The 13,583-nt window shown below is 41.4% G+C and overlaps 2 protein-coding genes across 2 annotated transcripts in view; both read left to right on the top strand.

Annotated features, from left to right (window-relative positions):
* Positions 1 to 13,583, top strand: part of LOC100054068 (cationic amino acid transporter 4) — a 45,720-nt gene that overhangs the window by 1,817 nt on the left and 30,320 nt on the right. The window lies entirely within an intron of this gene.
* LOC100056784 (cationic amino acid transporter 4) overlaps positions 8,724 to 13,583 on the top strand; it is a 99,972-nt gene continuing 95,112 nt past the window's right edge. The window contains exon 1 of the mRNA XM_070276119.1: positions 8,724 to 8,853. The gene's annotated coding sequence lies outside the window, so the exon portion shown is untranslated. The remainder of the gene's footprint in view (positions 8,854 to 13,583) is intronic.

Raw genomic sequence — 13,583 nt, 5'->3', positions numbered from 1 at the left:
TTATGGATAAATAATATTCCTTGTCTGGATATTTCACATTTTATTTCTCCATCAGGAGTAGATGGGCATTTGGTTTCCTCCTACTTTGGGGCTATTGAGAGTAATGCTGCTATGAAAATCCACATACAAGTTTTTGTATGGACACCTGTTTTCATGTCTGGGGTATATACCTGGGGGCAGAATGGCTGGGTCATACAGTAACTTCATATTTAGCATTTAGGAACTGTCCCATAGTTTTCCAGATCAGCTGCTCCATCTTGCATTCCCACCCACAGTGTGTGAGGGTTCCAGTCGCTCCCTATCATCTTCAACACTTGCTCTTCTCTGACTTTTGACTGTAGGCATCCTGGGGGTGCATCGCACTGTGGTTTTGATTTGCATTTCTCTAATGACTAAGGATGTCAACAGTCTTTCCATGTGCTCACTGGACATTTGTCTACCTTTGGAGAAGTGTCTGTTCAGATCCTTTGTCCATTTTAAAATTGGGCTATTTATCTTTTTATTGTTGAATTGTAAGTGTTCTTTATAGTCTGTATACAATATCAGATATATGATTTATAAATGTTTTCTGTCATTCTGTGGGTTATTCTCATTTCACTTTCTTGATGGTTTTCTTGATCCTTTGAAGCATACAAGTTTTTAATTTTGATGAAGTCCAGTTTATCTATATTTTTCTTACTTTGCTTGAGCTTTTGTTGTCATGTTTAAAGAAACCATTGGGGAGAATACAAAATGGGTGATGGATGAAAAATGCACTTTTGGTGGTGAGCATGCTGTAGTGTACATAGATGTTGAATTATACTATTATACACCTGAAACCCATACAATGTTATAAACTTGGTGTTGAATGTCCTTGTTTCCTTCTCCCTGCCTCATCTCTATGGCTCTACAGCCATAGATGAGCTTGCCTTGACCATGTTCCCTGTGCTCTGAGAAGGCCGGTCAACACTGGGCTCCATCATTCTAAAACAAATGGAATGATACATGAAATTGCCCTACACCGTACATGCTTATTCAATATGATGTGTGGTTGTTATCAGAAGGATTAGTATAAGGAAATCCCATAGGGCTTGGAATCAGAGAGGCCTGGGACCGAAATCTGATCCATCAACATTGGATCTTGGATTCTGAATCAAAGATCAGCACTCATCTAGAAACAATGTTTTATTTCCTGTTCCTTCACTGTTATCATTAGTCTAATCTGCCTAGCCCAGATTGTATCCTCAGCTTTACGGGAAATCCTTCTGAATTCCTACAGTTCATGTAAAACTCGTCCCTGGACTCAGCCTTGTGTCCATGTGAAACGGGGCTAATACCTTCCAGCCAGGGTCACTGTGAGACGGGATGAGATGACAGACCCTACGGAAAGGGCCTGTGCAGAGACAGACTCAGTGCTAGTTCTCTTTCCCCAGCCTCTCTGGTTTTCATTTTTTATTGAGGAACAACATTTATGCTGCAAAGTGCACGTGGATTAAGGGCAGAGCCCAGTGAATTTTCACAAACAGCATAGACCTATGTAACCAGCCCCCAGAAGCCCCCTGGAGCCCCTGCCCTTTTCTCTTTTAATAGTTTGGGAAGTAAGGACGTTGTCATCCATAGGAGAGAAGCTGTTCTAAGGAGCTTTTTCAACACCCTGTGTGTGTGAGTAAAAGAAGTCAAGTTCTCAGAAAGTGACAATGTGCTGCCTGGTCCTGGGTCTCTCCTCAGGATGTCCAGGTGAGCAGAGAGTTTGATGACCTCGCCAGGTCAGTGAAGGTCACTCTTCCAGGGCTTTGCAGAAAGACTGCTGCCCGCAGAGCAGAGCACAGAACAGAGTTGCTGCCAGCCGTCAGCCTGTCCTCCCCGATGTCTGCCCCTAAATGACCGTGGAGTGTGGCTTCCTCATCTTCCATTGGCCACTTCATCTTCCACATGGAAGATTCTGGACCTCGCCATGCCTTGTTACCACCTGAGTGTGCACTGAGTCCCCATGTCAAGTGGGGTGTAGTCCTAGGGAGCTGGCCTTCATGATGACACAGACACCTGTACCCTCCTCAGCCCCCATGGTCCCTGCGCTAACCTGGGCCATCCTCTGCTCTCTCTCATTTGGTGAATTCACTCATGGGTGAACTGTATGGTATGTGAATTATATCTAAAGCTGTTACCAAAAACCCCCATATTTTTTGATCCAAATTGAGTCAAAAAAGTATATGTATGTATATACACAGAGAAAAGACCAAAAATCCCCTGGCACATTAACAATACTTATCTCTATGTTGTGTGTTTACATATTTTATTTTCTTCATATTTTTCTGCATTTTCCACACTTTCTACTCTAAGTATGTGTTATTTTAGAATCAGAAAAATAAATAGTGCTTAACAACACAACATGACACAGGCTACAATTCAGTCATGTACATGGTGTGGTGGGAGCCCTGAAGAAGGAGGGTGCTATAGACTGTGTAGGGGAGGAAGACATTTCCTCTACCCACTCTGGGTCCTTCTGGCCAGAAAATGAATTAAATTTACTCGAGACAGAATAACAGGAGAAAATTAAACAAAGCTTTATAACATGTATACATGGGAGAAACTCAGGCAAACTGAGCAACTTGCCAAAAGTGTAGAAGCTCTCACCTTAAATACCATCCTTAGCTAAAGACAAAGGAGGATGTTGGGGGTGGGGGGAGTCAGTTATGGGAGATTACCAGAAAAGCACAGTAAGCAAGGGTAAGGTTATCATGCAGATTTAAGTCCTTGCCTTCTGAATTGATAAGAGTTTCTAGAGATAAGGTCATCCCGCCATCTTCCTGGTACAGAGAGGGAGACAGCTTTACAGATGGAGATTTCCTTTACAAATATAAATATCCCTTAACAAAGGGTAAGTAAATTCTGCTTTTCAGAGTTTCTCTCATGTCTGCAGTTTTTGAAGTAACCAGCCCAAAGTAATCCTCATGCCAAAGAGACACATCTTCGAGTGGTCAATTACAGTCCCCCACAACTGAATTTTGTCCTCCGAAAATTCAAGTGTTGAAGGTTTAACCCCCAGTGTGACTCTATTTGGAGACAGGAAGTAATTAAGGTTAAATGAGGTCATAAGGGTGGGTCCTGACCCAAGAGGATTAATATCCTTATCAGAAGATGCACCAGAAAGCTTGCTCTCTCCCCCAGCCCCATGTGAACACAGCAAGAAGGCAGCCCTCTCTGGGCCAGGAGGAGAGGCCTCACCAGAAATCAACCCTCCCAGACCTGGATCTGGAACTCCTGGCCTCCAGAAGTATGAGGTGTCGACTCAGGAAAAATTCACTACACTTCAAATAGCAGATATTTATTTGGGCAATTAGAATTGCAACTCAGGAGACCCAGATTCAGGCAGAAACCCAAAATGTGTTCCGAGGAAAACGAGGAGGTAAGGGTTTATAAAGGCAAAATGAGAAAAATCACACAGGTCGTTTTGCAAAATTTGTGATTGGCACTGGCAACAACTGTTACTTCTTGGCTGTATGTGATCAGTTGCTAAGACCATCTCTAAGGCAGGAAGTTCTTATCTTTGAGAGTAAGCGTATTTCTTGAAAGAAGGTCAAGATGACAACAGAGAAGCACAGCTCAAAAGTTAACATTCCCTCTGGTAGAGATGTGGTGTGCCTGTATGAGCCCCATTTCCTTAATGGTCTCCCAGCTCCATTTCAGAATCCTTGGCGTATGTTACTCTATTTTGTTCTCACTGTCCACATTTCCCCTTCTGATCAAGATCCTTCAGCAGAAAGCTTCTAGGATCAACTGTTTGATATAATGATGTTTCTCTCATTGCTAGAAATGGTCTTTCCTGGGAAGTCGTGTGGCTTGTCGGGGGGAGGCCACATGCTCGATCTTCCGTAGGATAAATGTAGTCAGAGGCTCTGGCAGCATCTGAACAATAAGGAGGTGATCAAGAAATGAGTCTTAGGCACGGTCTCTATCTGGAAAAATATCAAGTCCTTTGGAGTTTGAAGACTGGTTGATCATCTCAAGTCGCTGAGCAATCATTGTTCTGGAGGTAGAGACAGACACAGCATCAAGAAATACAAGTCATTCGTAGCTTGAAGGTGACAAAGATCATGCAAATCAGGACAATAATCATTAGTATAACGTGGAGCAGATCTGAGTGAATATTAGCATAAGAAGCTTAAATACAAGTACACGTAGCACATTTCTAATAATCATCATAAGCAATATCTGACTTCCTGGTCTCATCCAAGCACCTGTACCAGGAAGCCAGATGAAAACATCAATAGAGAATCACAGGGTGTCATTAAAAGACATTGGACTGGAGACATCCTGTGATATTATTATGATTTTTCAAATTCTAACTGAACTTCACCAGAAGAGTTTATGCACGTTCGGCAGGAGGTGTTGGCTATGACACAGATGCCACCCTGTCCTGCAAGGAGATATTCAGTGTCATTCAGTTGTCTAACACAACCCTCACTAAAGAATCAGACTGTTGTTGAGAGAAGGCTCGAATGGTAGAATTTGTCAGTTTAAGGTTAGGGATAAGTTTTTTCTCAACAGGTCATTATGGATGACGTCAATCCAAAGGACAAAGCCTTTCACAGTGGTAATCGATGACAGTAGCTGGGTTGTAAAGTAGGGTCGGGTAGTCTCTCCTTGACCTATGAGATTGCAGTTGGGTTTCTTCTTTAACAAGAACTTGAAATGGAATATTACGATATCCTAAAAGGCATTGTCCTGCCATATGCCAGCTGGCTAGACATTCATAAGCCCATGGTTCCCCATAGTAATTACAAAGGTCTACTCCAAAGGGGGCACATAGAATGCAATGACTTGTAGTTCTGCAGCGGTGTCACTGGTCAAGAGCACTTTCCAACGGGGCTTGAGGGCTGTCTTCCTCTGATGATGCTTCCAGAATACCTAGTACCAGGCTCTAGATTATGACCAACAGGATCTTTTAAATTGGAATCCAGGAAAGCATCTTTAACTTGTTGATAATGTTCTGGGGATAAGACAGTAGAGACTCACAGGAGCTGGTCACACGCACATGAGACAACGGGAGCAGCAGAAGGTTGTGGACCAACAGACACTGATCTGCTGGCGACTGTCTCATACCTAATACCTTAGGCCAGGGGAGTGTAGTCCACAGCCATGGAACAAACCTCAAAGACGGTCAACAGGACTAGAATCTATTGTCTACAAAGATGCAAATGTAATTTTTCTCTCCATAATTACTCTCAAATTTTTTTTGTCAAAGATAATCACGGTAAAACTAATTTGTTTATATTAAAAACTTGGCCTGATTATTCATACAAGTGAAAATAAGAATACTGAGAGTTTCTCAATTCTGGAGGGATCAGATAGGGAGAAAAGGTGAATGTTTCGCCTTTGTTTACATAGGTATGTGTTACCAAATAGTTGATAGGTTAAGAGAAAAGATTTCTTTTAATCTGGAAAAACAAAACATTAGATCATCTTTCTCAGCTCATGTAGTCTGATGTAATTTACTATTTCTTCTGCTTGAATCCAGTTCTTCCAGTATTTTTCTCGACTTTGTCTGATGATTGAGGATGATCAGAACAGTGATAATTCTAAGAAGTTTGAAAGGTTTTCATCAAGGTTGTGTGATTTGCCCAGTGAAGTGGGTGCCTTGATCACTGGGGATTGTGGAAGGTACATCCCAAGTGGGAAGCACGTGTTCTAGCAGTTTCTCTGCCATTGTGAGGGCATCAGCTTTGTGGCAAGGGAAAGGCTTTAACCCATCCAGGAAACACAGACAGCAACAAGAACATATTGATGAGCCATAGGAAGTGGCAGCTGACTGAAGTCCAGCTGCAGGTGCTCAAAGGACCCCGAAGGAAGAGTTCTGAGGCCTCTGGGGACAGAAACAGTTTTTCCTAATGTGGGTGAAGAAATGTAAAAACTGAAAAATGAGATTTGCCAGGGAGCTGGGGAGAGCCCAGCGGCCGTCGTAGATTTTCCATAGTCCTGACTGTTTGTTGAATTTACAGCCATTGTTCACCCACCTTAATTTCTCTGCTTCAGGAGCAGACTGTTGCCCTGTTATAAAGACCTCAGGATGGCAAAAGTCTGGCAATGAGGGACTGTTCTTTGCAGAGTCTGAATGGACTTCATCCACACATGCCACCTTTACAAATTCTGTGGTTGCTGCCTTTATGTGAAAATCAGCTAAAGAGCTTTCCTGATATTTAATGCAAGCCTCAACTTTGAAGACAGCAACATTTTATTGCAGGACATATTAGACTCCCAGGAATTTCACGTAATTTCTGGACCTCTTATAACCTATACTTGTAAAGATATAACATAAAGATGGCTTAATGTTATTTCTTATTTGACAACGCTTCCTGTGTAATTTAACATTTCAAATGAGCCTAATTAGTTTAATGTCTCTCTTTTTATAAGGAGAGAAAATGAATCTTTTGAGATTTTTCAGGGATCCTCTGAAAACTCCCAATGTTACCTAAAAGTCCAAAGAAGACTTGATTTAGAATCTGATTTTGCTCAGTTTGTCAAAAATATCAAAGGTCTTAAAATACTTGCCTAAATAGGATCACAGAGCATTAGGAAACCTCATGTTTAATTATTATTTAACCAAGGTGACAAAAAGATTTCAAAGACAAATACAGAATGTTACATAGCTGCAAAAACTTAGGTCTCTATAATAGAAAAGACTCAGCTTTTAACATAAAGCACAGGAAATAATTTTGATAAAACATAACATCCCTGTCTTTTCCCAGATTAATCAAATGTAAAGAAAAACTTTTCATAATTGTTTTATCAGGAGATTAAAAGCCCAAGAAACTTTGTCCTTATAACAAACACAGAAAGAGAACCAAATTCTAATTTTGCATTAGCTTATTTTTGATACTAAACTCATTTACTTAATTAAATTCATTCCAATCTTAGCCAGCTCGACCATGCATGAGACTTTTTTCTCAGGGTTGCTCTCCCACAAACTTTCTTTTTTACATTCACAATTTGTTCTTTGCTCTTTCATGAGCTTATCACATGCTTGTCGTAAACATGAGCTGATTTGATTAATACCCCATGTAGAATAAAAGTTCTCTGTTTCCATTATATCCAGTGCTGATAACTCTGAAGACGTGCCTATTTTAATTAGACCAACAAAATTAAGCAAACTTTTATTGACCAAAGATTATTTTACAGCATGTTAACTTGAAAAACATTTGGGTTAGTTTCTATTTATATTTAGAAATAATTTATGTAAGCTCCTGGTTTAAGTTTATTAAGTAGAACTCTGTTTAGAAATCAATTTTGTTAATACCATTTAGAGGTAGAAAAACATCGCTTATATATAATGTACATACATATATGTAGACCGACAGACAGAGATCTTCTAGCTTTTATTTAAAAAGTTTTAGCCATGAAACAGGTAGAATACAAAACTCAGTAGTTTACCAATAATTGTATATCAAGCAGCTGTAACAGGCTAAGGTCACCTGCTTAAAAGTTTGTTATTGTTAATATTTGTGGAGGATCCTTTTAAGATTTATCTTTGCTCTAGATGAGGAGGGGATGAATTAGCTTTGGCGAGAGATCCTCTCTAGCAGCCTGCATTTAAAAGGAAACTTTTTCCCTTTTTTTCTCTAACCTCAGGCTTCACTGATTGAGGAGCCAGGTTGAGTCTCAGGTGACTGTGGGCTGTTATCTCCTGGGCTGTTTACATGATAAAGACAGGGAAACATTTACAACTTCAAAGGACAGAGAGGAAAAATGCAAGTTTGTCCCTAGGGCTTTCAGGGTAATTGGGGTTTAAACTTTTCCCTCAGTCTCAGGAATTGGGGACGGTCTAATAAGGATGCTCCTGGCGAGGGTCCAGGCTTTGAGTCAGACGGGGCGGTGTCAGGATCGGTGATGGGGATGGTGAAACCTGAGCTGCCTGTGGAGCTGCATTTTCAGTTTTGCAGAGATTTGTGAGATGAGGACAGTTGCTCTCAGTGCCTCAGAAACTGGGTTGTAACTTTGTACATTATCCGTAATTTGCTTCTTTCTCTCTGCATGCGTAGATTTATTGTAACTTATGTAACCGTGGACCCTCCAGGACCAGTTCTCCTGACCCCATCTCTTATCAACTGAGTGACTAATGATTGCCTTTCAGAAAGTGTGCAAAGTCACATCACCAGAGCATGTGCAGAAGATGAAATCTTGACCTGAAATGACCTCAGAACCAAAGATTCTCCTTCCAGTGGAATCCAAAGGACTAGGACACAACTGGACCTTGAAAGTTGGACTCTTCTCAGAAGTGAGGGGTCCCTCATTCAGGAAGATCCAGTGTTAGAATTCCTTCGCCACCTTATCATAAATGTTTAGAGCCCTATCATAAAAGTACAGAAACTTGTCATAAATGTTTAAAGCCGTACCATAAATGCTTGAAGCCTACCAATCAAAACCTGTGCCATCAGTGTTTCCGGGTGCCCCCCTGTCCTCCCTAACCTCTTAAATTTCACCCCAAGTCCTGAATCAGGGAGACAAGTATGAGGGCACACGCCCCCTGCCTCCCTACAGATCCATCTCTCAGAATAAAGCTGGTTTCTCCTCCGACGTCTGATGCCATAGTTACGTGACTCATTAAGCTCATCAGGCAAGAGAACCCCAATTTTCTGCAGTAGCAGTTGGTGACCATGAAGGGACAAGGTCCTGTAACCACCTGCCTGAGACTTTGGAACCCCCAGCAGGATGTGTGTTCTTTTCATCGACCCTAAGCAGCCGCCTAGACAATTTTGTCTAGAGGCTCAACTGATTGGATTCCTGTTTCCCGCTTTGGTGCTCTCAGTACCAAGGTGGTTTTCCCCCCCCCTTTGAGAGAAAAAACAGCTTCTGGATCAAGACGTCTCTGGGCTCCTGGTGAGTAACTTTAAGAAAGCAACTGTCCCTTACCTTATCTCTGGTTTGATTTCCTGGAAATAAAAGTTTGGCTTTCATTCTGGAGAATCCTAGTGGGCTGAGACCTGAACCTTAAGCCTGAACCCCTTAAGGTAAGTAGAGGCAGGATAAGAGGTTCACTCTTAAAGTTGCTGCTGGATCTGGGCGACACCTGGCACTGCCTGTGAGCTGCCCCTGGCAATCTGATTTTGAGTAGCTCTTGGCGCTGGTTCTGAGATATTCCTGGCAACTAGCTAGTGTTCTGGTCTGTGTTATATGTAGAATTGTATTGTGTGCTACTGTTTGTCTGAACTACTATCCAGATAACCAGGATGATTTAAAATTGCAGTGGCCACTTTGGGGATCCTTTTTAAGAGCCAGGTAATAGAGAAATTTCTTTAAAGAGTCAAACTCACCACCTTTTGGCACCTAAAGTTTCTAGAAGCCGTAAATGTTGACAAAGAACTGTAGAATCTGACCCAGTTATTTAGTGTCCTGAGGGTTTGGCTTAATCATCATCAGGGTGGAGGTCCCAAAATCCAGTTGAGCAAAATACCCTTGCACTCTCATTTGTGGCTGGGGTGCTACCAAACTGCCATCATCATCAGGGAATTACATTGGCCATTGGGAGGAAGCCTGGGTTTGACATCATTGTGAGGGCCTTGGTTTCAGGGACACCCAACATTTTTATGATCTAGTTCTCGCTGTAGCTTAAATATGCTTTTGACCAGCTGTGTCTAAATTCTGAAAAAATGGGAAATGCTGATTTGATCCCCACCTCTAGCCCTTTAGGCTGCATTCTCCCAAAATGGGCAACTTTTAGCTGTGAGCCCATGAAACACGAAAAATGATATTCCTTTATAACACAGCCTGGCTATTGTGTTCTTTAAAATCTGGAGAAAATGGTCAGATGATGGCTCATTCAGCAACTCTGAGAAATTTGGTTTGAGTACTCATTGATTTATTCATCCTTCTCCTCCCAGAGATGGTCACTATTTTTCCCTGTCTCTGTCTTTGGTGTCATTTGTCATAAAAAGGAAAAAACTGTAGGGCCCGCTATAGGCATCTGCACAAGCCTGGTGTCTGGGCAGGCCGTCAGTAAACTTTGCTGTAGGTTAAGTATGCACAGAAGGTGAAAGCTATTGCTAAGGGGCTTCTTGGAAGCCAAAAAAGGCCACAAAATTGCTAGGCATGAGTCAAGCAATTAGGGCCATAGGGTGCTTGCCACCTCAAGAAGACTCCCATGATAGGATAAATTGGTCACAGAACAGGGTAGATGATGCCAGGGCCCCTGCCAACCTCAACACAATTTCTGTGCAATGAGGTACTCTATAAAACAGCACACAGTCCCCCAGCCCAAGGCATTCGTTTGTCTCCAAGAGACCTAAGGCTGAGCTAACGCTGTTAATGTGCATATGCGAGGAAGGTTTTGTTGTTTGTCTTGTTCTAGGTCTTGAGAGCTTGGCTTTGTGACCTCTTTGGTCTATGCTATCTGGAGGATGCAGGTTTTGGTGTGCATCTTGGGGGCCAGTCGAATACACTGGGATTCCAATATGCACTCTCTTTGTTCTGCTGTATCAACCCTCAGGGGGGTTTTTCCTGAGGGTTTCCAGTCCCTCAGGGGCCTTTGTCATCTCAAACTTCATTACTTGTTCGTGCACTACCACCTCTACAGTGGAAGCCTTTGCTTTCTTGGACTTTCTGGGAAGTAAACTTTCTGGATCTCGCGAGGGCTGCTTCTTTTGCACTTGCTTTTGGGGACACTTCTTGTGTCCATAGTTAAGACATAAATGCTTATTGGCGTGAGTCGCTATTAAGATCCTACTTGTCAATGGTCACAGGATGGATCTTTAAATTGGAAAAACTTGTAAATTGGAAAAACTTTTTAGAGAGCTCTCATAATGACTAATTTTGTGAGCTTAATCAAATTTGGTGTCTCCGCTTCCTCTCCTGCTCTTCCAGATGCTAATGAAAGCTCCATTCCCCTCACCCCAGGGTGAATTGGTCTAGAATTAAATTGTGCACTTGGAAAAATGCCCTTTATTAAACATTTTGTGCGGCCTTTTTAAAGGTGTGATACATTGTCCTGAAATTTTAGAACATAATCTTTTTTTTTTTTTTGAGGAAGATCAGCCCTGAGCTAACTGCTGCCAATCCTCCTCTTTTTGCTGAGGAAGGCTGGCCCTGAGCTAACATCTGTACCCATCTTCCTCTATTTTATACATGGCACGTGCACCACAGCATGGTGTGCCAAGCAGTGCCATGTCAGAACATAATGATCTTTTGACTCACCTCTTCAGGTAAAAATCTCCCTGATATAAAGCAGCAACTGGAAAAACTTAGCTGAAAGGGTGGGCCAACCTCTTTTATCACTCAGACTGTAATCAATTCTTTCAGGAACTGGAAACAACCATGTTTGTCTTGCAAATCCCTGCAGGGCCAGAGGTGTGGCTCTGGAAGGTGGTTCAAAATTTGCTTGTCCTTCTCCAATCCCAAAGCCTCCCCTGTTCCTCTCAAGATGCTCATACATATCGGGACATTGGAGACAGGTAAACAAAATATGCCCCAGAAACTCCATTTGGAGAAAATTTGAATGGTTTTTCTGTGCCTTTGTGATATAACTTAATGTCATTTAAGTTACAACCCAATTTCTGAGGAATTAAGAGCAACTGTCCTTAAAAAAATTCTTGCAAGACTAGAAATGGAGCTCCAGAGGCAGTTAAGAGTCCACCCATCTCCCTTATCTCAAAGACCTTGCAAACTTTCCAAGATATATCTAGCCCATCACCAGTTCCTAAGGCTGATGAAAAAAGGGATGAAAAATTGCCTTAAGAGCACCCTTGCAAAAATCTAGCATCTTGGGTGTCTTTACAAATATCAGTAAAAAGCTTAAAACAAAATGTGGGTTCATAACCAGCGAGTCTTGTATTCCTGTACCTGATTCATGGCAGTAATTTTAAAGCAATAGCTGTGGAGTCTCTGTGTGTGTCTATATGTGTATGTGTGACATCTTACCTCCAGGTGCTATAGTTTCTAAAGAGCTCTATGCAATTGCTTAAAGTAAGTGGCTTATATACATTAGTTCCCATTGTAATAGCAGCAAACCCAAATGACTTTCAAGTTGACATGATAAAAATTAACTTTGGTAACGGCAAGCTTGTTTAAGACTGTTGGTTTGATTAAAATGGACACGTCCCCAGAGTTATCAGCATGAGGCAATATGGAGAGACACAGTCTTTATTTTCTGTTTATTGGTCAAATAAGCTGATGTTATTGCTATTACAAAACTGATTAGTAAAAATAATAACTTAAAATGATGGCTAATTTTGCCTAATGTCTCATGAAGTTTTGTAGGCATTCAAAATAATTATTGGGAATGAGTAAACTAAATAGATGTGAAAAAGATAAAAATGTTGTGTGAACTTTTTAACAATAGTTATCTGTTATGGCATGTGTATTTAAGTGAACTTCCAAAATTCCTTTGGTAACTTGAAACTTTGAAGTTTTGATAGGTGAAATTAAATGACAAACTCATTGACTATCTGGGTAATTTTCAAATAAGATAAAATATCGAAACATTATTGTTGAACATATGTAAGTTTACCTAATTTTGGCTTCTTATTACAGAGAACCTAAAAGATATTTGGGCCTATTATTTAACGTCTTATATTTTATTAAAAATTGTATTATTAAGTAACATACATCTAGAAATTATGAAAAATGTTTATAAACATGCCAAGCCACAGAATCATGTAAAAGACAGCTCAGAATTGTTTACTTTTTAGTTTTCATGTGTAGGGTAGGAAGACATTTTCTCTTCCCAAATGAGGTTCATCTGGCCGGAAAACAAATTAAATTCACATGAGACAGAATAGCAAGAGAAAATTAAACAAAGCTTTATGAGGAACCATGGCCCGGGGCCTTTCTTCCCAAAGGAAGAAAGGGCACCGAAGAAGTGGGGTGCACATAGTGGTTGTATACCCCCAAACAGGGTGTTTCACATGTGATTGAAATGTCCCTCCCACAATAGTCACAAGATTGCCCTGTCGGCACAGTGCTTGATGGACACAGCAGGTAGTGGGTCTGCTATCTTGGTGGATGTAGCTGGAGGCGAGTCTGTTGTCTGGAGCTGGGCGGTCACAGGTGAGGGCAGCAATCAGTTCCTAGCCTAAGGAAAGATGCTTAATCCTTAAAGAAATGCCAACGTTGGGAGGGGGAGGGAAGTTAGTTACAGGAGGTTACCAGGCAAGCACAATAAAATGCAGATTTAAGTCCTTGCCTTTGGTATTGACTAAGAGTTTCTAGAGAGAAGGTCATCACCTTTCTTCTTCCTGGTACAGAGAGGGAGGCACCTTTTACAGATAGAGATTTACCCTACAAATGTAAAGGTGTCCTAACAAAGGGCAAGTTCCATTCCTCAGAGCCTCCTTCCCTGTCCCAGTTTATCAAAAGCAATCAGCCTCAAATAATCCTGATGCCAAAGAGACATATCTTGGGGTGGCCATTTCCAGGTCCCCACAGTCCCACCTTTGAAACTTAAAGTTTCACAATCCAGAAGCTGAGTGGTAGATTGTTTCATCTCACTGAACACATTTCTTAGTCCTGTTAATAGATCAGTCCAGTTAAAGTCATTTTAGAAGGCGGCGATGCAGGTGGGCTCCCAAAGTTAGGCCTATATTTTGGAAGCTAGCAATCAGGTGTTTAATAAATAT

Source organism: Equus caballus, chromosome 8, assembly GCF_041296265.1.
Source record: "Equus caballus isolate H_3958 breed thoroughbred chromosome 8, TB-T2T, whole genome shotgun sequence".
Taxonomy (NCBI): domain Eukaryota; kingdom Metazoa; phylum Chordata; class Mammalia; order Perissodactyla; family Equidae; genus Equus; species Equus caballus.
This window is presented reverse-complemented; position numbering and strand designations above follow the sequence as displayed.